Genomic DNA, 27,085 nt, shown 5'->3' on the forward strand with positions numbered 1-27,085 from the left:
AAAGTAAATCCCTAGCACTGCAGTGTGATTCCTCATTGCAATAGAGGCCATTAATCAAGTTTTGCTGGTTTTGGAATGTGATATCAATATCACTCCCTTCAGTGCTGATAGTGCATTCCAAAGTCTTGAAGCAGTAGTTTGTTAAATGACAAGACAAACAACTTACTGTACACCTGTAAAAGGTAATAACATGAAAGGATTGCTTTAGGAAAAATAACCTATTAGGAAATACATTTCTCTAATGTTCTTCATGATATATTTATACTCAGCTATGCACACCAGATCTGAACAATATACAGTACATTTACTCTATATTGTTCTGCAATAATTTGTGGTTTGAATGCGAAGGTTTTATTATCAAAAGTGTGGGATAACCATAGGAGCAATTGATTGCAAAGCCACTCAGCACTAGTACATTGTGATGGTTTAAAAGCCAGCTGGAAAATTCAGCCCCACTAAAACTGCTCCCTTTCTCCCTGTGCCCCTTCCACTAATGAAGGAGCAGGAATAACAATTTACTAAAATCACAAAAACCACAGCACTACCAAGAGCAAAAAGCATCTCAAAGAGAGAGGGTGCTTTACCCACAGAAGGGCATTAACCACAGGGAACAAAAGGAACACCTCCCAAATATAGTGCTGCCCCTGTGGCCTCCAGACAAAAGACTTATGGTGAGGAGAGCCCGAGGAACCAGGGCCTGACAAACCCCCTGGAAGCCTGACCATCTGCGCTGCGCTGCCTGCTGGTGTCTCCAAATCATGTCACACAACTGGAACATCTTTAATGTGTGCCTGGGAACTGAGAGGCTTTACTGGGGACTGCTCATGTACTGGAAGATCGTGTGTCTTTGAGTTTGGAGTAGAAGGAGAAGATCCCTGGTGACCTCAAGTGTGGTTTTCATTGTGCTGCTTTGAATAGGCACAAAAATACCTTATCTTCACCAGGGACATGTGAATTCTTTTGGCTAGCAAAGGCTTTGCTGTGAATGTGGTTTAGATAAGCTTCCATCATCATTTCAGTGGTCAGGGGGATCTGAAGGCTTGCTAGCTCAGTTTAGTATTGCTCATTTAGCCCACAAGAGGTTGCTTTATTCTGAGCAGCAGCCCACTGCTTGGGCCTAGCAGTGAGATTTTATGGTTGGCATGAGTTGGTGTGCTCCCCGTGAAGGCAGGATAAGGTGCCATGTGGCTGGGGGTCTCCAGCCATGGACCTGGTGAATGGATCACAAGTAAATTGCCTTCAGCTGAACTTCAGAGCTCAGTGAATGAGTTTCTTTTAACAATGAAACAAGCAAAAAAAGCATAGAACTGGGCAGATCAAAACCAAATTCCAAAATGTGTCTGTTTTCCATGAAATACCATAATGCTTTCAGGAACACAATAGGATTTGTGAAATATTTCTCTACACAAGCTTTCAGTAATGAAGGGTTAAGTTTTAATTTATTTAAAAATGAATACCAAATTGTTTGATCTATGAAAGTTGCTTCTTTTAAAATTAATCACTTTGAAAAATCAGACCTGCTTGAACCATTCTAAAAAACTACTTACCTTCCTATTTGATTAAAATAGTGTGGCCAGTTTTCAAGTTTCTTCTCTCAATCATACACAACTCAATTTGCACAACTTGATGTTCATCACTGAAAGCATTCATTGTTTCAGGTATTCTCAGGCTGAATTAAATGTAGGAGTGATGCTCATGTTTTCAGTCTGAATGGCTTGCTCCTTTCTCTCCTAAGAGATTCTGCTCAGCAATGCTGATCAGCAAATCAAGCAGAACTCTTGCAGACCTTGTGCACACAGAAGGTGTTGAGCAACACCACAGGAATTCCTTCTTTCTCTGCCACTTGGCTGTCACTCTCTTAGGATGATGGTTTGTATTGGCTGCAGCCTCCATCCCCAAAATGTTTGCCAGGGGACAAGACATGTTTGAATCAATGGCCCAGCAGAGAGCTGTGCATTAAGACAGCAGCCAAGTTCATTATAGCTAAAGGCCAGGAGGCATACAGCCCCGAGTTCTTGTGTTGTGTAGGAAGGAGGACAGGAAGCTTTCCCTCAGAGGTTTTGTGTCGTGGCTCAGATCTCCAGGTTAACATCTGGGAGCTGGCATGCTGCCAGCCCTGTGAGCAAATCCTGAGCGTGCCCTGGGAGAAGTGACCCCTGCAGAGTTCCAACACCTCTGCTCCTTTCTTTGCTTTGTCCCAGTTTGCCTGTGATCACATGCCTGCACTGAACTCATATTTGATCACTGTGTTTTGGTGTTCTTTTCTCACAGATGGATTTGCTTGCAGTTTTCCTGGCTAAAAATCTTTTTTTCTGCCAATATCGAAACCTTCCTTCATCTCTTCCCTTAGTTCATGAGAACTCTACTGTTCTCTACTGTTACTAAGAATTTGACCAATGTGCACAGATAAATAAGTATTTTCATGTTTCTAAATTAATTTTCCTCCTTGTTGTTTAAAAAAGTTTTTGTTAGAGCCTGTTCATGGTCTGAAAATAAGCATGTGTGGTGGTTAGGATGTAAAACAGAGCTCATGGCATTTATATTGGTTTTGTGTTGGCTGTTACTTTGAGATGTCCTTATTATGCATGTAGTTTTCCAAGTCTGTTCTCTTAAGAAAGCAGCTTTTCTCTTTCTCTAGCACTGTGAGATACTCACTACTGACACTTTACATAATTATCTTTGTGAAAACAAATGCCATCTTGCTGTTGCTACTGTTACTTTATTTTGTCAGGAAAGCAACTGAGGCAAATCACTCAAATTTCTCTGTTAAGTAATGACCTTACTGTAAAAACTAACTATCCTTGTTTGACAGAATGCATAAGAATAATAATCCTTACTGGGGGTTAGTTTAAGAAAAAAAGGGGGGGAGGGGGGTTAGTTTCTGTATTTCATGCAGTAGGTTTGACCTCTCAGCTAAAAAAGAAAAGGTCTGTGAGACCTCCATTCATATTCCACTGAACCTTAGAGCTCAACAAACAGGAAAAATAAAGACTTAATGCATTAGGCCTGCATGACAGACTCTCTCTATGCATTACATCTCTTTTAACCAGATGTGAACTGTATTATAGCCAGAATAAAGGCTGTGTGTGCTAGAGGCTAAGCTCTTGAATCAGGAAGCCATTTTATATTATTCTTCAGACTCTTATACTGTACAAACCTGCTGCAATTCAAGTGTCAGTAGACTAGCTGATGCTGACAAAAGTAAATATTGCAAAAGTCCTGTTTACAAAGAGAATAATAAACTGATATGTCTAAGCACATTATTTCCATTAGAAGACTTCCAGTGTTGCATCAGTGCATTTCACTAGATAACTGAAATTAATATTATTGGGTTTTGTTGGTGCAGACATTGTTACTGTGATTTCATGTCTACACATAACACGTTTAGTACATGTTGAAATGGTTTTAATATTTTGACTCTCAATAAGTAAAAATAACATTTTTACCCTTTTTTTAAAATTTCTGTTCATGCTTTACTGAATGTTATGTACATAAATGTTAATTGTGGTAAAGATTCAAACTCAGTTTTTAAAAAGCAATTAAAGCAGCGTGCCTAGGAAAAAAATTTCAAAATGTGTCAAGGGGAGAATGGATCTAGATGCAAGTCTTCCATGTCTCAAATGACATTTAATGATAGGATGAAACTAAAGAAACACCACTTGGTCTCCTGGTTTTGTTTTATGAGCAATGGCTCTTGGAGACCCTGAATTTCAGAAGCAGGCTCAAGACCACAATTTGCATGCAGACACACCCCCCAGTGTGGTCCATTTTTGGCTTCCAGGAATGTGTTTTTTGTGTAGGCACACAGTTTGTGGTCATTGGGAGTGGGGCTGGGCCCAGCCTCATCCCCATGGGCACAGCTGTGAGCAGCTGTGACAGCAATGAGCCATGGAGTGCCCAGGGGCACTGACCAACCCCCAAAGGGAACAGAGGGCACACAGGAGCAGTGCATGAACATCAGGGGTATAAAAGGCTGGGCTGAAGAGCAAGAAGGGCAGATGCTTGCAGCCTTCTGAAGTGATGTTATACTCTGTATGGGCAGATGCCTGAAGCCTTCTGAAGTGGTAAGGTGTGTTACTCTGTATGAGTTGAAGCTTCCTGAGATTGTATGATGATACTCTGTGCGGTCTCTGTGGTTGTCTCAACTGTGACATGTGCTGCAACATTTTTGTATGGTGCCTTTCATCACATCATAAGAGAAGTCTAAGTCCCAGTTAAAAGCTGCATGTTGTGCTAGACTCTAAGTGCTGCAAGCTAAATGCTGTGAAAGCCAGCTTTGCATCCAGCCAGATTAACGAAGGACATTCTTAGGCCTCTGAAAAGAAGCAGGGAAGGTGTGCATTGGAACAACTTTCACTCTATCTTCTCCAGGTTTTCTGCCCTATTCTGTCCATGCCCAAGTTGGTTATGATTCGGGGGCTATGTTTTACGTTAAAATGTGACATTTTACAGAGAACTCTCTCCTTTCTGTGTGCTTTAAAGCTGTACTGTAATACAGCCCTCTGGGAGGTTTTCACAAACAGTTTGAAAATCCCTGCAATGGAGTTAGCGAGATGTAACCTTGTCATGTGGCCCAAGGTAATATGCTCTGGATGGTTAATCAAATCCTTCAGTTAAAGCAAGGATTGGAGTGACTGACTTCTTTGGTGTCCTTGGAGCATATTTGGAAAACTCAAAAGACTTATGAGGCTGTTGAAAGGTGTTCCTCTGGGGGAGGACAGCATGCCTTGATGCACACTCTTGTCTAACAAGCCAACTCAGGTCCATTTACAGCATCAGAAGTGGACTGCAGTGTCCACTTTTGACTGTTCAGTTGTCATCTGGTGAAAGTGGTTTGTCTTTGTGTACGTTTCAGTATGATGCTGTGGTATGCATCTTTATTTTTTCAAAAGTCACTTTTATTTATTTTCAATAAAATTTTATTGCTTTTGTCTTGATTTTGTGACGTGAAACAAGCATGAAGTGGGAGATAAAGGCAGTGGCTGAGACAGCAATGCTTCTTTAGCTGCCTTCCTCATCCTGATAGAGTTGTCTCTGATTCTCATTTATATTTGCTACACTGGAGTTACATCTATTCATGCTTTATTCCTTTGCTCTCCTTTACTTGGTTTTCTTTTTCAGGCAGTTACTCTGCTTTATTGTTCTTGAGTGCACAATTCCACTGCAGTTATATTTATGAAAAATTTTAGCCAAACAAACTAGCTTGGCCTGTGTTCCACAGGGATTCATTAAAGTCTTTGTTATTCTTACTATTCATGTTAATGCTTTGAATTTTAATCACTTACACATGCAGATAAATAGTACGAGTTCTTTATAGTTGTAAAGCAGGTTCTATGAATTCTGTAAAATCACTTCTGTTTCATCTAATATTTGCTTTATAAGGTTTTCAGAAGGATTCAATTCTGAGGAGTTTGCTGGGTTAAAATCCACACTGACATCCCTGGTGATTTTTATCCATACTAGATTTAACTTTTTATGGTGTTTTGTACATAACTTTTTGTATGTTAAAAGCCATAAGCTTTTGCCATATGCACATACCAGGCCCATGTTTCGTGTCCCCGCACTCTTAGACAGTGAATGTCACTTGTGACCCTTTTTTGAATTTTAAACACACAGGAACACACTCGAAGAGCTTGAGCATGGCTAGAGCAGACAGAACACCTACTGAGGCAGAGCCCATGACACAAATAATAACTTAACAATTGAGACCTAGGTAGGATCTTAGTGCAGGATCAGCGAGATGATGGCAATGGAGGTCACAGAGTGGTGTGGATGTACCAGAGTGGGAGGAGCACTGCTCTCCCCAAGGAGCCTTGGGAAACATCACCATTAGCAGTGGCTAGTTCAGAGGCAGATGTGTTCTTTGGAACTTTCTGAAAGGCAGCTCCTTCCACAGATAGTCCTCTGTGGACTGCCATGGTAATTGGTGAAGTGCAGTTAATTCCAGTTCCGTAATGATGCTTCCTACACCCACAGCAGTGCAGGATGAGCTGCAGTATTTTTATGTGGGGAAAGAAGGTTTCTGGACACCTAAGACAGTGCTAAGAAACCATACAATTATTTCTTAATATCACAAGCAATTTGGTTGTTAAGTAAATGATTCTGTATAGAGAAGAAACCACAAAACATGTAGTTCTTGAGAGCTGCTGCTTCAAATGCCTCTATAGCTGTGGATTAGGAAGGAGCTCTAACAGACATAAAAGGTAAAATCCCATATTGGCAATTTAAATAAGAGTAATTTTTCATTTTCTCTTTTGGTTTTCCTCTCAGAGAGAACATTTTTACCCCTGACAAAGATTTTGAAGTGTTTAATGATGCTCGTCCTGTGTGCTTTAACTTTGATAGGCAAAACTGTGTATATTCTCGTCTCCCTCAGCACAGGTTTATTTCAAATTGTAGCTGGTAAGATGTTCAAATACAAAAACAGAGATCACAGATTTTCCTTAAAGTAATGAAATTTATTTCAACTTCCAAATTAATTTGTGTGCACATTTAATCTTCTAGAATGTTTACAAGAAAAAGAACACATTCACTCCCTAATGATATCAAAAACAAACAAAACAAGCCATTTTCATGTGGTCTTGCAATCATCACACAAACGAAGGTCTTAAAATTTTTTGTGGTGTTGATATGAAAATTTTAACTTAATTTTTGTTTGCAAGGAAAAAAACCAGAGCAAACAATGCTTAGTTTTCCCTGGAGGGTAGTACCCCTTTTCCTTAGGTTTACAATGGACTGGTTGTGCTCAGATGAACAGTTAGTACATCATAATTCATGTAACAAGGCTAACAGGAGTTCAAGCCTTCGTTGTATTAAAACCTCTAGAGACAGGAAGGCAGCTTATACACTTTAATATTCTCTGGCTTGATGCCCTGATTTAAAACACTCCTACAGAACCTTTTACATTAGCTTTGGATTGGTTGTGTTCAAAGTAATGGAATGCAAGTTGTGGTAGTTAACAAAGATTTAGAATATATGTAGTGTTTTCCATCCCAAGATCCCAGAGCAGTTCAACACATAATTTCCTTATAACCTTTCTGAAAATGCAGCTTAGATTTTAAATCTATATCAAGACAGATTATAACTGTTACTAGAGAGGGTTACTGGTATTTTTAAATCTTTCTTAATTCTCTATTACACATTTGGTTTATCTGCTTTGGAGATGGAATGTGAGCACCAAGCAAAATTACAGCCCAGGTGAATTTGGCTGGGTACTGGCAGCCACTGTATGTGCAATTTAAATTATTTATATACTCCTTTGGGGGACTTTATTCACTTCTGTCAATCATAAAACCCCTGAACAATGGTTATTGTGGTTATATCTTTCGGAGAAAAGGTACACAGAAATCATTGCATACTTCTTTCTTTTGGTGTCTCTGATTTCCTAGAAGTGTTGGTGATCAGTAAGATAAGAATTATTTTTTCAGCTATTGCATAAGAATTAATTTTTCATCTATTAGATGGTGAGGTTCAATATCCTCAGGTTTATTTATAGGATATCTGCATAGACCCCGTGTACAAAAGAGGCAAAAATACAGTTAGTGATTCAGACTGATGAAGGTAAGTAACAGGGCATACCTAATTTCATTGCAAATCTTGGCTAGTTAGGCCAGATTTTTCAGTTTGACTACTGGGAGCTGCATTCCAAGTATTATATCCCTGTCTTTAGAATTTGTAGGGGAATGAAGTTTATCAAAATATTCCCTAGTTTTATACCTACAGTATCCTGCATCTCCGGGTGACAAGGCTCACACTGTGCCCTGCGTCCTTGCTGCTGACCACCCTGTGCAGGGCTGCTGGCCCATGGCTGAGCAATGAGCAGGCTGGATGTGTGTCTGCTCTCATAAACACCCAGCAGGACTGTCCTCTGCCCCAGCAGGACTGTCCCCTGCCCCAGCAGCCCTGCCTCTGCCTGCCCCTGGCTTCAGCCACACACCCTTTGCAGGGCACTTCCCGGACAGCAGGCTCCAGGTAAGCCATAACCATCTCTCCCAACACATCCCTGCCTTTTTTGTGCTGTGGAAAGGAGAAGAGGATGGATGGAAGGTGCTAAATCCTGACACTCAAAACTGGAGAGAGCATCTTGGCTGTGTTTAATGTGAAGGAGAGCAGAGCCCAGTGCTGCAGAGGGCTGCGAGGACTGACCTCACCCTCAGGGCTGCTTTCCCTGGGCTTTCAAAGTGTGCATGTTTGTAGGGTTTGTTTGCTTTGCAGTGGCATTATTAATAACTAAAAATCTCTTTTCGTTGGACTCCAGACCCAAAGTAGTGCTGGCAGTGATTTAATGCTTTTTTTTTTCCTCCCTGGCAGTCCCTGCAGTTGGCTCCTGGTATGCGGCTGTGGCAGGACGTGGAGTCCAGCAGCCTTAGTATGGGTTCCAGCTCTCTCTCATTTGAACTGGGAAGTATCCTAATTCCAGCTTGCTTTTCCTGTAATGCATTTCATTATTGTTTCCACATTGTGAGGAAGAAATGATATTCAGGCTATTTTTTTTTGCACAGACAGATGGCCAATAACTGAGCCTAATGAAGAGAATAACTTGGATTGTGGTGTTAGTGTCAAAGAGGGGATTACTGCAAGTCTGTCTTGTACAAACTGAGAATGCAACAAACATAAATTGTAGCCAAACTATATTGCCATGTGGCTTTCTTATTTAATTCGTTCCCTCTTCACCAACATTTTTGCATTGTGCATGTTAATGAAAGGTAAATCAGTGTCATTCATGTGTAGGCATGTGGCCTTGTCAAAAAATAACTTTAAAATCTTTTTTCCTAGCTCTGCCCATATGTGCATTTTAGTATTTGTCTTCCTAGATCTCAAATTTTCTCCCTCTTTTTGTATGAAGTGATAGGAATTTAATACATTTTTAATTTATTTTTTTATTCGTGTTGTACATAAAAAATGTTTGGCAAGTGTTGCCATGCCTAAGGATTTCTCTGACTGACTGGTGAACTGAGAACACTTAATTGAACTTTGCTGTCTGTCTGCTCTTGGGAGATTATGGTTGTGCATGCATCCCCAAGCCTGGCAGTTGGCCTAATTTAGGTTTAGGACCCATTGTATCTGGAGGCATTCAGGGCTGGCACCTGGCCAGGCCTATTTTAATTGCAGCTTCTCTCAGGCTCCTTCCTGGAGCTTTGCTTTTCTCTCTCCCCTTCCCCTGAGCTGTGTGGCTGGAGAGGGTGTAGAAGAGCAAGCTGCTGACAAAGACTCCAGTCTTGGAAGGCTTACACAGCCAAACCCCTTTGGTGCAGAGCAGCCACCCATGGACTCATCCCACTGGGTAAAGCCCTTGGCACTCAGTGGATCCATTTTTTTGGACTATGGATGGTAACAAGAGCGAGCTCAAAAACCAAGAAGGAAAATGTAGTTTTCACCCCACCTGTTCTATGAAGAGAAATCCCTGCCCATGAAAAAGATTTTTGTTTGCAAAATTATGGCCTGCAGTCAGGCTTAGGTTCCTGAGTGGGTTGTTTAAATCAGACTGTGCATTTTATGTACAAAAATTTTCTTTGTCAGAGGTTGAATCCTGAGCCAGAGCCTACTTACTGCTGTTTTTTGATTTGTAGCATGCAAATGCTTCAGCAGACAACTAAAATTTAGGGAAAAAAATGCTTCTAATGTTTTAAAAATGTTTCTAATGTTTTAAAGAAAAAGAAGAGCCTTGCTTACGAGTTATTACTTCACTTTCACGTTATCCTTCAAAACTCCCTTGCCATCTAACTATAATTTTTCTTCCATTTGCCCTTTATAGCAAGAGGAGACAGAAACCTTCATGTAGCTTTGCAGACAGGTTATCTGCTTTGCTGCCACTGTGTGGGGTGATGTGGGAGCATTTAGTCCAGAAGGGAACTTGACCTCATTTTTCCCCTACCTTTTTCTTCAGCTATAAAACTTTAATTATTACAAATTCAAGTGGTGCTCTCCTGGTTTTTTGTTAACACATCTTTTTATCCATTTACAACTGAAATACAAAGTCATGAATCCTGGAATCTCACGTTAAAAATATTCAATACCAGAAAATGAATTAAGTGAGTTGTAGAGGAACACAGGAATATGGTGAATCCTACCTTTTTTTTACATATATATATATGTAAAAAAAAAAGTGTATATATACATATATATATATATATATATATATACACACATGCACACGCACTTGGCACCATATTTTAGAAAAACATGCAATAGGCTAAATGCTCTGACATTTCTCTCTTTCCTGGAAAAAATTTAATTAGCTCAAAACAATCAATCTAATATCCAATTGATGCTTTATTTGCAGGATAGGTTGCACAGCTGGAAAAAGGCCGTGAAGAGTTTTTTTTTTTTTTCCCAAAAGGAAACAACTATTAGAGAAACTGCTCATTTTTCACCACATTTCTTTCCTTCCTCTCTGATAGTATCTGTTCTGCAGCACAGCCCAGGTGCTCACAAGCACCTCTTCCAAATGTAAGTATTGACTACTATTTCCAACAATAGTAAGTGCTCTCAGAAAAAGATCATGGGTTGATGGGTAATGATAGGGGATAGAAGCTAGGGAAAAGCCTATGATTAAGACTGCAATCAGATCTCCTGCCAGTGAGAATAAAATTCACTTACTCATTGAAGTCAACAAGACTTTTTGCAGAAAAGTTGTTCGGGGAGAATAATGGGAGAATGTAGCTCACAGCATCTGCTGCCATGGTACTGAAAAAGATGGTACTGGCAGAATGAGTAGCTCATATGGGTGGCTGACTTTCCTGATCACAAATCTGATTTGTGGTGATCGAATTCAACCGCATCTGAGGTTGCTATTGAAATATCTGAGAAAGTTTAACACTGAAAAGTGCACAAACAATGCACATGAGCCTTAATGTTTGCCTGAAGAAACTGCTGGGATCGATCCATAAAAGAACCTTTCTTCTTGAAAGCTCTCATACCTTCCATGATTTGCCAGCCTTTTGTAACCAGCTCTCTGGTAAACACAGCTTTAGGACAGTCTCACCCTCCTCTGAATTTTTATTCTAAGCACCCTCCACACCGTGCCTGTTCATGACATCAGAATGCAGATGAGAGTTCTGCATTTCAGCACAGGATGTTGCAGCTGAGTTTCCCAAGTTCAGCAATGCTAATGGATGGAGCCTCTGAGCCTCACCTTGCTTGACAGTTACTGTTACACAGAGGTTTCACACAGCCCCATGGTGTTTAAATGAAAGAAACCTAATATTTCAAGGAAATAGAAAACAAACTGAAATATCCTGTTCTTCTCTCTTGACTATGCAGGTGCTCATTTAGTTCTTTTTCATCTTCTTCTCCTCCATAATAATGCTGAAGAGCTTTACATATTTTTTGCATCTTTTGGGTTTTTTTACATCTTTTTGACGCCATGGTTTACTTGGGCTTTTTTTTTTTGGTCGGCTATGAGGATTTAATTTCATCTTTTCCTTGGTGAAAATTGGCAACATTTTGTAAATTTGTGTTCTTTCAGAATTGTCTCAAATACTCTCGTTCCAGTTTACTTTTCTAGTAAAAATATTTCTTCCCAGATGACATTTTTGTCAACTTACTCCTGAATCAGCAACAATAGTTTCCTGCCTTCTTAACCTTTTTTTCTGAAAATATTTAAAAAATTTGGATTAATTTGTCCTTTACCAGAAAAGGCTGCTTCAGATTCTTACCAAAATCAATCAGTAAAATACTTTTAAAAAGTCCTTTCCACTTAATTTAAAAAGAAAACTAAAAGCAAATTTCTTAGAAGTCTGATTGTTCTAATTGTCAAAACGAAAAACTGAAATATTTTTATTGCAACAGAGTATCTTATCACTGCTTTGTCTATTCTGGCTTTACAAGGGCTTTTCAGGCAGAAATCTTTGTACTAATTGGGGAGCAATTATATACTGTGCAGGAAATGTCATCTTGACCGTCTTGAGCCCTGGAAGTGGTTATCCTGAAACATGGGGATTAATACTTCCTGTGTTCCCATAGTGTGTTTTACAACTTGTTATATCACAAGCTCTCAGCAGACACCTGAAATATCAGTACTACTCATCTTGCAGCTGTGAGTACAAATATTACTTCAGAGCGCTAACAACTGAAAAAGAAGCAGAAGTTAAGGGAATGCTACTACTCACCCCTGGTAAAAAAGAGTATTCATTTCTGTATGGGTATGATTCTGTGATCTCCTTTGCATGGTTTTCAGAGGTACAGTTCTCTTACCCTTAATTTCTCTTCACATCAAGGCTCTGTTTTCTCTGTTTTTTTCTTATCTTTTTTCTTCTGTAATAAATTTGTTCAAAGAGATGCAATAGCTGAATACCTTTTCAATGCATTATACAGCATTAGTTTATATTTAAAAACTTGTAGGAGTTTTACATGGTCAATTAAATTGCTCATTAATTCCAGCTGGCCACTTTAGCATTTATGTGGTTAGGATAATGAAAAGTCGAGAGGAAATGGTGTGTCATAAGGGAAGGAATGACAGGGGTTTTTAATGGTGAAAGTCATTTAACATCTGGTATCACAGAGATTATTCACTCTCCTTACCTGTTTGTCATTGGCCTTGGAGAATGTTTGGGAAATCCTTAGAAATCCATTAAAAAATGCGATTTCACTAGCATGAGAAAATTTTCCTTCTCCCCCAAAGCAATTGGGGAAGTCATCATTTGTCATGCACTGGAAGTCATCTGAGGATCAACTCCAATAATTGCAAATCCATACTGGGAGCCAGGTGGACACCCTTCATTTTTCCTGCCAGGTACCAACAGTAAATTGGATTTAACTGGTCCTTTTTTATTTGTCTGCTTTCCTAGACCCAGTGCTGAATTGGATGTTCATGGCCAGAGTTCTCAAAATTTAAACATGGGATTATTCATTTCAGACTAAGAAATTATGTCCTCTTTGATCAGAACTCCAGCTTCCCAGGTCCTTTAAAGAAGACTGTCCAGAGCACACGTGTGCTAGACAGCCTTCAGCTGTCTGAAAGAGAAAATCAGGAAAAGATGAGCCAAAGTCTCCTTTTTTCTTTTTAAAGAGAAATATCTATAGAGAAACACAGTTGTATAAGCCAAAGGAAAAGGTTCCTAGTGTAGCTTGTAATAACGTTTAATGAATTACAAATGTTGTTTAATGAACTGACAAGTTCAGAAAAACAAAACCAACCCCATATCTTCTTGTATGATAGAAGTGTAAGCCTTATTATGAACACATACACAGAAAGACAGTGTAGTAGGGTGGCCAAATAACAAACTGAATTCAGGACCTAAAGCAGAAGTAGAGCCGGACACAGAAGCCCTTGAAAAATCTTGCTGGGATGCACTTTCCAAAAAAACACCTCAATTTGGAGGTCCATGCAACTTAATGTTTGCCTTCAGATTAAGTACTGGCCAGGATCCCATCAATTTTGCTCTCAGAGCTGTACAGACAAGACATGGGAGACTGACAACTTGGCTTTCATTTTTCCCAGGCCTCTCTTTCAGCCTAGCAATTGTTGCTGTTTATGTAGCTGGGTCTGGTATGTTAATCCCATTAAAGATTTTCCTTTCCTTGACTCATATACAATATATGGGAAACATGCTTATCTGATGCAAAGAAATTCCAAGTGTCACCTTTATTTTAAAGTCCGTAAAATTGCTTGTCCAATAGGTTCAGCTAAGTATGTCCCATGTGGGCCCTACAGAGACAGAAAATGTCAAGCATTAGTATTTATTCAATTATGTACTTATATATAAAAATGTAGGTATGTATTTCTATACTTACATTTGGGGTATTGAATAAAATGAAATTTGTTCAATACAAGATCAGTTTCTCTTGTCTTTGGTCTTATTGAAAGAAAGTGATTATTTGGTTATAAAGTCAATAAAACCCACTGTCTCACTCAGATATAAACAGGTCTTTAGTTGTGTTACCACTGGGCTTTAAAATAGTATTTGTCAATTATGAGGCAATGACTGGTGATTATTTCTATGAATGAGTTTCAGTACTGTCTATTCACCTCTGGACCCACACTGCACTCTCTCTTTCCTCTCTCTTTTTTACCTTAGCATGCCATTAATAAAGAATGTTATCAACACATTTATCTATTCATACTCTTCTGGACAACATTAAAATGGCTCTACTTCATTCACTTCTCTGTCTCTGCTTCACAGAGGGTAGCCTGTTTTGTGACTCTCAATAACATGTCCATTTCTTTTAAATTCTCAGGATCTTTTTGTTAGTATATGGATTCTTTTTCTACCCTGACAACACTTATTTATTTAGTACAGTTAAACATGGTCCTTTCAGTGAATGTGCCATCTATCTGAGTAGATTACTCTTCATGATTAAAGATCCTTTCCCAAGGATCTCAGGTCTTCCCATCAGCTGTGCCAATCTAAGGGCCAAAGACTTTTCAAAATAAGTGTTTTAATGCAAATTTTCCCCCCCAGGAATTATATAAATTTTTATATTTAAAAAAGTCCTAGATTCAGTAATCCTTGAGCCTTCTATTAATCCGTATTATTCATCGATGCAGTTTCCTTGTCAGAAACTCTAAAATTTTGACATAACTGAGCAATTAAGAAATTTTTGTTTTAGGATAAATGTTGGTTAATAGTACTTCCCCCCCAGTAACTAAAACCAGTCTACAACCTGTCTACATGCCCTTATTAATTAATGCCCAAGTATTGACAATCAAGGTAGGATTTGTTTTCAAGCAAGTGTTGCTTGATTCATCACTCTCAGACCACCTTATTATGACTTTCTTTACAACTGTTGATTAGTCTTTGCCTGCTAATATTAATTAGATGCTTAAACATCCTGTACCATCAAGGATTATCAGGTTTCATTAGTAATGTTTTTTGAACTGGATGCCAAGAAAGTGTTTGGTCACAATGGATTGTAATATCTATTTTTAGAAACATTTGAATTTGCTGCCTCACTTACTAAAAGAATTAAGTCTGTGTCTTATTAAGACGCAGCTAAAGTTCAAGTTATTAACAGATTTCATATGCTTTTCCCGTGAAGGGTGAGACTGGAACATTTGAGTTAGGACATTTTTTCTGTAGTGTATTTATTTGCTTATGGTTTCTGTAGATGCCAGTAAAATTAGCACATCTATAGCCTCAGATATCAGTAAGCACTGTGCCTTATCTACTGTACGTGCTAGGAAATTAGGACACATTTGGCAACTATTTATAACACTTCAAACTCCTAATTACTGTGATAACTAGCAATTATTAATAAGGTTAGGCATCCTTATATACAGGTTGTTTAGTGATGGAGAGGACAGGCATGCTGTGTAGAAGGATCTTCTTGTTTCCTGAAATACCAGTGGACAAACTTCCATATAAAAATGGCAGCTTTGCATGTTCTGAAGCAATCTTCGGAAAGGTAAGTCTTTGAATGGTTATGCCTTATTTCAATTTCTTCTGCATTTGAAGCTATGAGCCAAGTTCTAATAGTCTTAAAAAACATCACCAGCTGTGAACAGTTGGATTTGTTTATCTGGAACAACACTACCTGTAGAAATGGGGACAGAGGCTGAATTTTATGGAGCAGACTCGCTGCTGTCAAAGAGTCAAGTCCTGCAGTGCTGTATTTTTTGTGTGCCAGGTAAATGACGAATCTGTCATGACCTGTGCTTCTCATTCACTGAAGACATGTGATTTCCAGGAGTTGCCCAATGGTGTGGGATGGCAAAGTGTGGGATTTCTGATAAAGGAAAGGTGGGTAATACTTCTCTCCTCTTTCCCTGCCAGAGTTAAAAGGATTGCTGTCTCCTTTACCCCATACCAATATTTCTAAAAGGTTGCCCTAAGCAGAAGTCAGTAGTGGAGAACAGTTGTGATGTGATGGTAGTGGCATGTGGGGTTTTTTCCTGTTTTCCAGCTATGTTCCAATGTAAAGGATCACCTGTGGTAGTTTTATATTTTCCTTCTTCTCTCTTCAGCCTAACTTTTCAAACAAGCAGTCAGGAGGCTGTTCTAGAGGGGTATGGCTGTGGAATGAACATGGTATGAGTTGCACTGAAAGGTTAAATGTGTGGACAGTCACTGTGGACCAGAAAATTCATAGTAACACTTTGTCTATGTGCTCTTAACCAGAAAAAATGTTAGGTAATTAGATTTAGCCCATTTTCATTGAAATTCATTAGTACAAGCTTCTATACAGACTAATTATCCCTGCTTATTAGTCAGACTAATACTGCACTGTCTGTCTTGTTGCTGGTACTTGAATTAATGTTTTCAGAGGCCGAGTGGGTAGCTCACCTCAGGTTTGATTTGTGTGATATAGACATACCCCTGTTACACCATTGAATAGAGCTGTGCCAGGCCACCCCTGCCCCATGGAGCAAAGCAGGCAGTCACAGCAATTCCAATATACTGGAGGCCAGCTCAAAGGTAGCTCTAAAAAAAAGCCAGGTATACCACAAAATGTAGTACGGTACTTGGGAGTATCTAAGATGCAGCTAAAAGAGGTTATAAGATTTCTTTTTTCTTTGCTAAACAAAATCAAATTTTTTGCAGCTGAGATGTGTATGCAGTTGTCTCTCCATGTTACTAAAAGTAGCCTTCAGCAAAATGGCTTAAAGTCTTGAAAACACATTAAAGACATTAAGGTAGTGGAAAGTGTGTTTTCTTCTTTTATAGGTGTATCTTTTGGTCAGTGCTTTAATGCAATGATTGATGAAAATGTTGTCTGTGGCTGACATCTAGGATTATTAATGGATGTAGAATCAAATTTCTTTGGCATTAGAGGAAAAGGGAGATCTGTGTCTCACAAGATAAAATGTTCAAATGGGAATGCGCCTTCAGTTTAATTTTAGGTATTACACTTTCAACTCACCACTCTAATAAACGTTGCTTTTTGCTCCTATTACTTAGGTCTGTTTTACTTATGGAAAAATGTAACTTGGTAATAAATAAGAACAAGAGCTTTGAATTTTCTAAATTCTAAAAATCTGAAGCTTTTATATATGCAAAATTTTAATCAGAGACAAAAGGGCATAAAGTAAAAGCAAACAGGAAGTTTAGAAGGTGGCACATTACTCTGTAATTGTTACATTTTGTAGCACTCCACGAGTTAAAACTAGAGCACAGCACAAGGCTGCTATTGTGAGAAGCCAACTCAAGGATTTTTAATGCTGTAAGACAAAGGGTTCCCTTAGCTAAAAATAATCTTTTCTTTCCTCCTGCTCCTAAGCTTTTCCCTCCAGGGAGCAGAATCATTATGCTGCGTGTGCGTGCTCGGTGCATTGCAGAGTTGCTAAGATTTATGACGTCATGGCTCTAAGCTTCCCCCTTTGCCCAAGGTCTGCACGCGTAGCTGGTGCCCTTTGTGTCTTTCCAAAATGCCACTTTGATGTACCAATGTGCTTTTTACCTATGTAGACGGCAGCGTTTACTGTTCTAGGTCAGTAAATTTACAAAATACAAGCATGAATAAAGAGAGTGGTTTTTTTTGTGTTTTTTTTTTGGTTTTTTTTTTTTTTTTTTGGTTAGACAAAGCTTTCCCTCGATTTTTAGGGCTTGTTAATCAAACAAAACAAAACACACACCTCATCAAGATTTTACATGGTTCACTTGTCAGGCAGAAGTGTGCCTGGAATCCATTTCCCTTCGAGGTCAAAGATCAGCAGCGCTAAGGCAGCTGAGGGAATGATTCCCCTGTGACACTTTTGCTGTGTTTTGATGAAAGTGAAAGCCATGTGGTGCAGCCATGAAAAAGCAAACAGACCTTGTTTTTTTTTTTTTTCCCTGTGGCAGAGGTGAATTTTGAAACTAAGCACAGCAGGTAGGAAGGGTCTAATATGTAAAGAACACTGGTACACCGAGATACTGAAGCACTTATCTCTGTCTCTTTAACAGCTTGCTACATTGCCTACACAAATCTGTGGTTTTTAAGGTTCACAGTAAATTTTTTTCTCCTAAGAGCTTGGGTGTTTCTCTTCATTAATCCCACATTGGCATCAGGAGACTTGTGTATGCAACACATGGGAGGTCATAATGTGGCAAATGATGTGTATAATATCTTACTAGTAGACGTATCACAGAATCGCAGGGTGTGCTGACTTGGAAGGGACCCACAAGGAAGTGGCCATGTTAACTTAAATATGCAAGTGATATATGTTGGAGTATTACCTAAGAATGGGGTTAAAAGCCAAGGCTATAATTCATTTACTATAGCTTTTTTTACTATGCCAGAAATAATGTATTACTCATATATTTGGTTATACAATTCTATTCTCCTGACAGAGTATTTCCTTTCAGTGGGTCACAAGCCTCTTACTTCCAACCCATTTGACTGTTATATGGTGTTGATTCCATTGTATTGCCCCATTTTGAGGGTCATTTAATGCAAATACTTCATCTCTTATACATACAGCTTTTTTATTTTGCATTTTCCTGACACTTGATGAACACGGAATTTTTATAAGATAATAAATAACAATACTGCAAAAGCCAGCTAGGAAAAAAATTATCAAGGGATTTTATGACTCAGGGAATCAGTAATGGAATACAGAGTTTTTCACCTCTAGGGCACTGATTCAAATATAACCTAGGTCATTAGTGAGCAAAAATCATTACCAGCAGCTGCTCAGTGACCTACAGAATGGGAAATGAGTTCCTGGTCTCAATACAGTTTCTGCTGGATGTGTATACAGATAAGACAGAAATCACAGTCAACGTTGGCCTTCTTGTTGGCATTCTCACTGAAGAAACTAAAATCCAAACAGATGCATGGAGTGACTAAATGGCTCTCACATTTGTGAGTATGAAAAGCATTTGGCTGATATAAGGAAGGAGAGAAATCCCATTGACAGCATGTTCAAGAAAATGTACGGCTGACAGTTATTGATTGAAAATCCTCTCTCCTCTAATAAGGATAGATTCCCTTTCAAGTGACTGCTGCTGTGGACATCCGAAGGTCTTGAATTAGGCTCGTAGTGATTTCATTGTCATTACCATATTATGCCACCAACGAAGCAAAGAATCGTGGGTTGAAATAACAAAGCATTAGGATTGCCAAGAGATGAATTTCAGTTTCTAAAAGTTTAGGTGGGGATTGTGCAGCAGCACAAACAATGTGGGCGGAAAAATGTTGTGGGTGGTGGGAGGGATTTCATGGCAGCTCTTTCCACATGACTGAATTAGTTATTGGCTTATCTTCTAAACCAGTTATGTGTTCTCGCCTCAGCTGATGGATGTAGGAAGAAGATAGATTTTTGCTTGGCCTTTTTGCTAAGAACAAATATATCCTCAGCTTACTATCTGATACATCTTCTCTGACAGCCCTTGCAGTCACATAAATTTGATGAGCTCTGTAAGTCATTTCCATCTTAAACTACAGTGCAATTAGAGCTTATCTGACTAAGGACTTGACATTGAGCAAATTTTCTTCTTGTGTGATTTTTATAGAATCTGCTAAATTCTTGGTTGTGTTAAATTCTTCCTTTTTCATTTAATATTCCCAGCAAACGAATATGCGGTGTTATAAATGCTTTCATATTTATAGATGATGGATCAAATTTCTTACATTTTATGATACGGTTCTGACTTTCTTTTAAAGAATTGCAAACCTGGTTGCACTTCAGATGAGGCTTCCTGGAATAAGAAAGACATAACCGTGCTGTTTATGCCACATTTAGCTAATTAAACAGGTTAATCTGGGATAATTCACCTGTGAACGTGCCATGAAAACAAACAGCTGCTAGAGAGGTTCTTGACTGCATTGTTTTTAGGACTTCATACCTTTGATCTAGGTGTGACACTAAATTGTGGCTGCTGGGTTAGAGATACAAAGTGCATGAAACCTTTTGCCCACTCTCAGTTTTGCAGAGAGTGGGCAAAGCAGTTATGGCTGTATGAGACCAGTGGTGGTTTACCTTGGCAACATAGTGCCTTCCTTGTGGGTAGTGCTCCAGTAACTTATCTTTATTTTACCTGAGCAATTTGGTCATACCCTGATATCCATTAACCAAAATACCTTTGCATAGTAGATTTTTCTTTATATGGCCAACCCCGCCCTTGTTGAAAACTGGAAATCTTTTGCAGGGTTTCCTCTGGCTCATTCTTCTGGGTGAGGAGCAGACTGTTCTTAACGAGTAACTCAGGTACTTAGCACTGAAACCAGTCAGCTTAGGAAGACTGCAGGATCTCAGCAAAAAGAAAAGACAGTGAACTGCTTTATTCCCTTAATTTCTGCATGTCCCATGTTCTGGCAGTATGAAAGCCCAAAGGCTGCCAGGCAGAATAATCATGCACCTGGCAGAGCATGGGGATGCTTATCTAGGGGAGAATTTGCAGTATGGTCTAGGGAGATCAGAACAGACCCTGCTTGGCTTGACCTGAAAATACCAACCCAGCGTATGCTGAAGATTGCATCTTCACGGAAAAAGTACATTTGGCCTACTCTGATACACTTCCTTTGTGGCTCAGTTACAAACTTTCCCAGAGATCAAGGCAAGACAAGAAGCCCCCTCAGCCAACAGCCAGTGGAGGATCTGCCATTGTCCCTTCTCTGTGGTGCCATGAGTAGTTTAATGCAAGAGTTTTAATGTAGTGCGGGGCGTTTTATTGATGTTTACCTTATCAGTCTTCTATGAAGTAAAAACAAAACATCAGCATCTGTTCCTGTCCTAGGAAGAAGACAATTTAAGTAGATCAGAGGCCCAGTTGAAGTAAATGTGTCACACACCTCCATTACTTCTCAGGTGAGAGTAGGGATGCAGCTCACCCAAGGGTATGTGGGGATCTGTGAACCATCGTGGTGACAAATCCCTGTCTCCTGAATTTCAGCTGTGAGAGAATCTTTTTTCCAGCTTCAGTCATGAATAAGGTTGTCATCATTTTAATCTTTTTCATACATGAAATAGAAGCACTGGAAATGTGTTTTTTGTTTTTTTTTTTTTTTTTTTTTTTTTTTTTTTGTGTGAGGAGAATCTTGTTACATGCACTGACTTCTCTCAGATTTAGGGCAATGTCTCTGTGGAGGCACAGTCCCACAGGTATAAAGAGAAGCTATTCTTAAACTCCACTAAATTACCTTGGAGAATCTGGCTGCTTTAAACTGAAAACCCAAAATTCAGTAAAAGGTACAACAAAGTTTGCTTGTGGCACCCCAAACACGTTAATGTATTTCAGTGAATTAATTTTTCTAACTTTAGTCTGGCTCACCTCTTTGTAGAAGGGAAGGAAAAGCACAAAAATGGCCAACTAAATTCTCACCAAGCTATTTTGCTGACCTCTAGGCCTGGAGCAGGAGGGAGGGGTGCCACAGCTGAGGCTGCAGTCTCTGTGCCACTGTGGTGGGCATGGAAGCTGTCTCACAGCACAGCCTGGCTTCCTGCAGCTGTTCTGTTTGTGTGTGGGCAACATTCTCAGTCAAATGATGTGCCTTCTTCCTGACAAGCAAAAATGATTTAAAAATCCCTTTTTCTACACTTCACAAAAATTCTAATCGCTTTAAGCTGATTTTAAAGTGCTTTCTTAATTTGATTTTCTGGCTTGAACAGACTTTGGAATTTTTTTCCTACTAAAACATGGGCATGTTCACAAGTTGAAGAGGATGTTTGTTATCGAGACATGGTCATGTCCAGCCTTTTTGGCACATGACTGTTTACTGCCATTGCTGCTGTGTACTTGGCTTTACTGCTTCTGTTCACTTTAACTGGCTTTTGGCCTGACTTCAGGTTATCTTTTGCTTCTTATTTTATTCTGAAATAACTACAACAGTCAGTTCTACTGAAAGATATTTCCTAAATTGTTGGTTCTTAAGCCTCTTAAAAGGCTAGTTACTCATATGGTATGTCAGGGCTGGAGCCCTTTCATGGAGCTTGTGGAGATTATTCCTAATGCTGATCCTCAAGGGGGAAATTGCAATTTATTGATTGGAGGTGTTGGAAAAACTGGAGGATCTGGTACAGAGGTAGAGAAGGATTCTAATGTGTATGTAGCATGTCTTTCTGTCTGCTGTAAAAAAAAAAAAACAAACAATGATGCCAGGTGGATACCAAGAGAGATACTGTAAGGGGAGAGGTTGAAAAATTCAGTGTAGGGCAAGAGTTGCTTCCTCTGTGCATCACTGACCGGCCACCTTAGGTGAATCCAGGAGAGGATCACAGATGTAATCAGTGGTTTAGAGAAGTCCCTCATACCTGTTTTGGGAGGAGGGGGCCTGTGGCACACAGCAGGGCCCTGGCCAGGCAGCAGGCAGGGCTTCAGGCTCAGCCCCTGGCGCGTCCATCCCGCTGTGGCACACGAGGGCTCCGCAGCTGGCACGGAGCCCAGTCCAGGCTGCAGAGCCTGCTCCCATCATCCCGAGCTGCTTCATGCTGGGGGTGGGTCTTGCTCCTGCCCCTGCCCTGGATCCTGGTCTGCAGTCCTGCTGGAAGGCTCTCATGACCAGCTGTCCAGGCAGCCTTTGCCCAGCCTGCCCCCACCCCTCCTGGTGACCCTGCCCAGGAGAGCCCTGTGCTCCAGAGGTGATTGCTATGGCCAGATGCACAGCCCTGCGTGATCTGGGGCATTCTCCACATGCCATGTGCCCTCATTAACCATCTTGAAAGTTGTGTTTTAAAAGCCTGATCTTGAGTTTCTTTCTAATAAATCTTTATTATTTGAAAACTTGTCCAACGGGAGGTTATTGCCCTCCAGGCTGGGTTTGTTTGTATTCAAATATGATTTTCTTTCTTATCCAAATTGCTTTCATATCCATTTCCCTTCAGATGGCCAAGGCACCGCAAGCTGGCACTTGTGCAAAAGGCTCCATTTGCATAATAATGTTGGAGTAGGTCATGATGACTAAGCAGTTTAATCTCTCCTGTTTGTGATCTTCTTCCTTAAACCGTTGGATATGATGCACTGTCTCATTTAACACAGAATTAATTCTTTAAGGATTTATTTTGCTTGGGTGGTAGGACTTTTGAGGTAGTAATTCTGTGGCAAGGCAGAGGTTGGGTCTAACCATTATTGGTCAACTGTGTGGTCTTTCTGCCACCTTGTGGGGAAGAATCACTAAACTGTTGAGACGAAATAGAAAAGACGACATGAATTTTAAAATCCACATTTTTCATAAATGGGTCTAGGAGCCACTGTAGCAGAACAGAAATCATGGCTCTCTCTGAAAGTGTTTTAAATTAATTTAAAAAAAAAGTGCTGAGATCACCCCAGACTGTTAAAACCTAGACTGCTTGAAACTGTACTAAACTATTGCCACATGTTTTCTGAGCTTAGTTTTCTGTGTTTCCTACCCATACTCTTACAATACCCCTCCTTCTGACCTCCCCAGCTCACCCATTTTGAGCAATATAGGTTCATAGCACCTGCAGCTTCATGGCTTATTACAAGGGTTGCCACGGCTATTCTTTACTTCAGTCATAGCACATGTAATTAGCACCAGCCTCTGTTCAGTGGCTATGGTGAATGTAAGTGACCTCCAGATGTTAATAATTTCCATCTTCTAATTCCTGGCTGAGGCCCCAGCATCCAGCCTGGATATAGACACTGAAATTATGCTGTTGCCAAATGCAGAACTTTTTGTCAAGGGTAGCCAAGTTATTAAAAGATGAATCTTACCTGGAAGCACGATTAGTTCCACCCAGACATGTCAGAATTTGTGAAGTGACTATATTTAACCCTCTACTGCATATATTAAAAACCTCTGCACTATAGACTGGGAGCAGAAAGTTCAAACTGTTGCAGGTCTGTGCATCACAGATCTTCAATGAACCAGGAAGTGAAATCTTCTTTAAAGATTCCTGGCATTTGACAGTCAGTCACGAAGTGCGACTTCTTGATTGATTGTCAAATTTCCTTCTTCTCTTCCTTCTCTGCTGCATAAAGGACAGAAAATCCAGCTTTGCATCTTCCATGTTTTAGGACTTCAGAGAAATGGAAAATATTAATTTTGTTCACTCCACTTCCATTTTGCTTGGTCACTGATTATGTGAATGCTTTAAACTAGATCAAAAGCCCCTCTGATTTTAGAGTATTTTACAGAGGTGAACTGTTCAAACAGAAGATTTTTATCAGCTACTATTAGAATATATGCCAACCAAATTTGGGTTCCTTTTGTGCCAGGTCCTCTACACCTATGTGCTACCCAGAGGGCGATGAGGCACTGGAACAGGTTGCCCAGAGCAGTTGTGGCTGCCCCATCCCTGGCAGTGTTCAGGCTGGGTGGGGCCCCGAGTAGCCTGGTCTAGCGGGTGGTGTCCCTGCTGGTGCTGGGGGATGGAACAAGATCATCCTTAAGGCCCCTTCCAACCAAAGCCCTTCTAGGATGGCTCTGTGGAAGGTCACCCTGACACATTCTGATCTGATCAAGGTGAAGGGTGGGGCAGTAGAGATACATAAAGAGAAAAATGCCGTGAGCTCATTACTTACTGTTCTGCATCGTATGGAATGGATGACTGGTGCTGCAGAGAGATAATTGTGAATACTTTAACTTACGTGGAAAGAAGGGGCTATTGGCCTGAGTAGGATTCATGATCTGCACAAGAATACATTTGCCTCTGAAACCTCCCAAGATTATGAAGACAGTGTGCACCAAAACTCCCAAATAAACTCAGATTTCTTCCAATTAAATTCTGTAAACATTCATAGTCTTCCATATGAATGCTTCTATGGATCAAAACAAATAGCATTGATATGTTTTTATGGTTACCAATTATTACAGTTTCTAACTTGTTTTTGTTATTATTTCTATTTTCATTATTATTTAATTGTATTTTTCAACAGGAGCATTGCATTTTTCATAGAGGACGATAGAAATTGATATTTTACTGGTTTGCCTTTTTTTGCTTCTACAGCTCTGCAGAGAAAGAACTCATGCATTAATTTATCTTTTTTTTTTAATACATTTTTTCCCCCTGGTAAGAACAAATGATAAAACATAGATGTTGGTGGTAGAAGTATCTAAATCTTGGTTTTGACTAGCTGTATAATTCCAGTCCCTACAAAGATGTCTTTCCCAGTTCCACTATGCCAAAGCCCTGACTCATCCTTGCTCTGGATAGCAGAAATCTACTGTAATTTCCTCCAGGATCTGTAGCAAGTGACCAACATTTTGTGGAATGCTTTTAGGAAGCACATTTTCAGTTTGGCAGTTCTTTTTTCAGTTCACTTGGCTTTCCTCTTACTTTACACTGCCAGATGTAGCAAAGAACACAGTCCCTAGCTTTTTCTTGAATTTTATCAAAGTATTTAAATACAGGTTGTGAACATAAGCATATCAGAGAATAGAAGTATAGTTGGTTACCAAGTGGTATCTCACTGTCTCTTTGACTCAGTGTAGGCCAAAGCAGTACAGGGCAGAAAAGCACAATGTAGGCAGGGGTGGATCTCTGTGTGTCTCCTCATTCTGCTTTTTATAGAAGAGAGGAGGCAGATTTGTTGTTTCAGTGCAGTGCTAGCAATCGTGGCTCTCAGTGAGCAGAAATCACCTAGACTTTTTTTGTTGCTGAGAATGAGTATCACAGCAATGAAAGGGCCTTAATTACTGTGTCTGTTAATTAATCATAATTATTCCATTGTGCTGTGGAGGATCACTTCCTAGGTAAGAACCTGGATGCTCTTTCTGTGTTAGCTGAACCCTTGAAAGTTTGATTGCAAAGAGATCTGTGGGGGGCTGTATGAGGGAAGCAGATGTAAAAGCTGGAGAAGAAGGGAGTCCCCTTCCCCAGAGGGACTGGCTTTGTGTTATGGCTGTCTGACTTAGGAACTTCTATCAGCTCCTGGAGTGTTTCTTCCTTTGAAGCCTAAATCCAAATGCTGTGACTCAGGTTAGTTCTGTGTAGACAATGATAGGTAGTTATCTGTGCTAAAGACAGAAAGAAATTGCCTGTTTTTACCTCCTTGGATCTACAGTGAAAATTCTGTGCAGTCCCTGCCCAAGTGCCTCAAGCAAAGGTAATTTTACAAAGAAGGAAACTGCCTCAACAGAGGTAACAACCTTTTCCTCAGTGCCTGTGTCATCAGAAGAGAAATTTTGTTTTGTGTGTGTTAATAAATACAGGTTATCACTGAAGAAAATGTGCTCTAGACATCTTCTGAGTCAATGAAGTTGAGTCTTAATTCAGTACTGTGCAGAAGTCAGCTGAATACTTAAAAAACACCTAGCACATTCATAAAAGGTGAGTTATTATTTTCTGTTTACTTCTGCTAAGAAGTTTTTACATTGCTATCTTTTAATTTTAAGAATTAATTAGAACACGTCACCTTTTAATGTGAAAAATAAATTCTATTTCAAATGTAAACATACAAATAAAGGATTCCATTTATTAGGAATTCACACTCAAGCCAACTAAAGTAATTTATTGCTCTTGTATGACATATGATCTGGAAACTCTGAGAATTTTAATATACACTTATGCAGAATAATCTAGGCAAGGTAAAAAAAATGTTTTTGCTCCTCAATCACCTTTGCTCTTTTATTTTTTATTTCAGAGGGCAAGAAATTCTTCCTTGAGAGAACATACTGTGGGCTTGGGGTTTATTGTTTTCCCCATACGTGAAGAGGTCAAATACCAGAGTGTGATTGAGCCTGGAGGGCAGTGACTGAATTAAATGAAGTAGTGGTTACTGAATAAAACCTTTTGAGACAAATAAATACACATATAGTGTGTGTATATATATGTATATGTATGTCTATATTATATGCACTTATATATATAAAAGCTGTTTCATAGTGCAACTCAGAAATGCTGTTCTGGAGAGTCAGATAAAGTGGTAGTTGAACTATGGGTCATAATCTTGGCAGGACCTCTGACAAGTTTTAGCTTCTATTCCAAAATAAAAGCTCAGGTATAAAGAATGTTCAGCACCATTTGGGATGCTAAATAGTCAAGTCAGCCTGCAGTGCAGAGTTTGGCAACTTAAGTTTTTTGTTGCAGACCAGTTTCATCTCAATGTCATGTTCTGTTGTGTCAAGGTAAGCTGTAGGTGAGCCATCCTGTGTAGGCTAAAATCTTCACTCAGGCAGTCCCACAGGTTCATTCAATTTGCTAGCAGGAAAAAATTTAGCTAGAGGAAAAAATTTAAAAAAATCAAGAAAATTCAACAAGAGGAAGAAAATACAATTGAAATGAGATGGATTTATTGCAGCTTTTTCAATCTACTGCCCTTAGTAG

General features: G+C 39.6%; 1 long non-coding RNA gene across 1 annotated transcript; it reads left to right on the plus strand.

Moving 5' to 3' along the window:
* Positions 1–2,879: 2,879 nt before the first annotated feature.
* LOC132329134 (uncharacterized) lies at positions 2,880–26,565 on the plus strand. Its single transcript, XR_009486973.1, has 3 exons — positions 2,880–15,680; positions 25,972–26,089; positions 26,403–26,565. It is a non-coding gene; the product is annotated as an uncharacterized LOC132329134 (long non-coding RNA).
* Positions 26,566–27,085: the final 520 nt, after the last annotated feature.

This window comes from Haemorhous mexicanus, chromosome 6, assembly GCF_027477595.1.
Source record: "Haemorhous mexicanus isolate bHaeMex1 chromosome 6, bHaeMex1.pri, whole genome shotgun sequence".
NCBI classification, from domain to species: domain Eukaryota; kingdom Metazoa; phylum Chordata; class Aves; order Passeriformes; family Fringillidae; genus Haemorhous; species Haemorhous mexicanus.